Source organism: Buceros rhinoceros, unplaced genomic scaffold (genome assembly GCF_000710305.1).
Source record: "Buceros rhinoceros silvestris isolate BGI_N320 unplaced genomic scaffold, ASM71030v1 scaffold760, whole genome shotgun sequence".
In the NCBI taxonomy this organism is placed as follows: domain Eukaryota; kingdom Metazoa; phylum Chordata; class Aves; order Bucerotiformes; family Bucerotidae; genus Buceros; species Buceros rhinoceros.
The window spans coordinates 38453-40359 of NW_010388798.1; positions in this window are offsets into that span (position 1 = coordinate 38453).

Here is a 1907-nt window from a genome sequence, read left to right on the forward strand (position 1 = left end):
CAGGAATTCCAACCGTAGCAATGTATATTAAAGCTGACACAGTTAAAAAGCTCACAGATACGCAATGGAAAAAAGGTGATGAGCTGAAAAACTATGACGTATGGCTTGTCACAGTACCGTCCCCTTACGTTTTCCTTGACAGAGTTAACTGGAAATCTCATCCAATTTGGAGTTGGATTGTTTTATTTCTGTTTTTATAAAATTATACTTTCAGCAAAACCCACCTCAAACAGGATGTTCTTAACGGTATCATAATTATGTTTTCAGTTTTAGCAATGTTGATCTGAAGTAGCTCCACAGACGTCAGTGAAATTATTTTTGATTTATCTGTAAGAGTAAAAATGTTAGCAAAGAACTAGAGAAAACATCATCTGTTCTGATTATTGTTACACAGGAACCACCACAAGTCAGAGAACTACAGATAACCACTGTTTGTTGGAAAAGACTGAGGAAATTAATTTGGGGGTGGAAAGTGTTACTGTTCACTGTCAGCCCTAAAAATAAAGTTCACAGGCAATAAACCAAGAACCATAGAGAAAAACAGCAGGCTGCACAGGGATATCGGGAAATATGAAATTCCTTTCACATCAGAAGACACTAGAGGTCTTCAGCTTGGCCACACGAAGGGACCTTTTAGCTGCTGCCTCACACTGGCAGATCCTGTGCAACTAGTTATCTATCAAGATTTCTAAGATCTTTTCAGAGTGACTGTCCCACCACCTAGGGACACCATCCTGCCCTAAAGGCCCTGTCAGTATGAAAGGGATCAGTGGTACTACTGTGGGCTTTCTCTAGATGGAGCTTTGCCCTCAAAGCAGAGGTATCTAGGAGCGAACTAAGCTGGTGTCAAAAAAACTGTTCCCAATCAAATTCTGAAAATAAATTGGAGTCTCTAAGGTTCAGTATCTTTTATTTTCAATTACAGAACAGTGCCTTGATGGCATTCCTGATTACATACTGCTTCTAACAAATAATTCACTCAGAGGTCAACCATTACAGTGAAATGAATGCACCCCCATAAAGGAACAATTTATTCCTTATGAAAACCAGCTTTGAAAAAGACCAGACACAGTGTTCTTGTCATTTGTACTTGGACGTGGGATCAGGAAGAGGCTGAATCAGGACTGTCCCATCTTCTCTTGAAAGGAATCAGCCAAACTACACAAAAAACTTGAAATCACTAGAAACAGGCTTTAACACACACAAAAAAATTTAGAATAAATAAAGGCTGCATTTAAATAATGCACCCGAGGATGCATTCTTTCTCTGTTTGGTACTTTCAGGAGCAGTTAATGAAGAGGTCCACCAGAAATCAGAAAACAATGTAATAAAAATTACTATTTCTCTCCATTGGCTAGGAATGAAAGGCTGGGCGTGAGCCGGCAAAGTGCATTTGTAGCCCAGGAAGCCAACCTTATCGTGGGCTGTATCAAAAGAAGCATGGGCAGCAGGTTGAGGGAGGTGATCCTACCACTCTACTCCACTCTCGTGAGACCTTACCTGGGGTACAGCGCTGGAGTCCTCATCACAAGAAGGACATGAACCTGTTGGAGAGGGTCCGGAGGAGGGCCACAAAAATCATCAGAGGGATGGAACTCCTCTGCTATGAGGACAGGCTGAGAGAGTGAGGATGGTTCAGCCTGGAGAACAGAAGACTCTGAGAAGATCTCACTGTGGCCTTCCAGTACCTAAAGGGGGCCTATAAGAAAGATGGGGACAGAATTTTTAGCAGGGTCTGTTGGGACAGGACAACGCATAATGGTTTTAAACCGAAATAGAGGAGATTTAGACTAGATATCTAAGGAAAAAATTCTTTTACAATGATGGTGGTATAACTCTGGGCACAGGTTGCCCAGAGAGGTGGCAGATGCCCCATCCCTGGAAACATTCCACCTCAGGTTGGACGA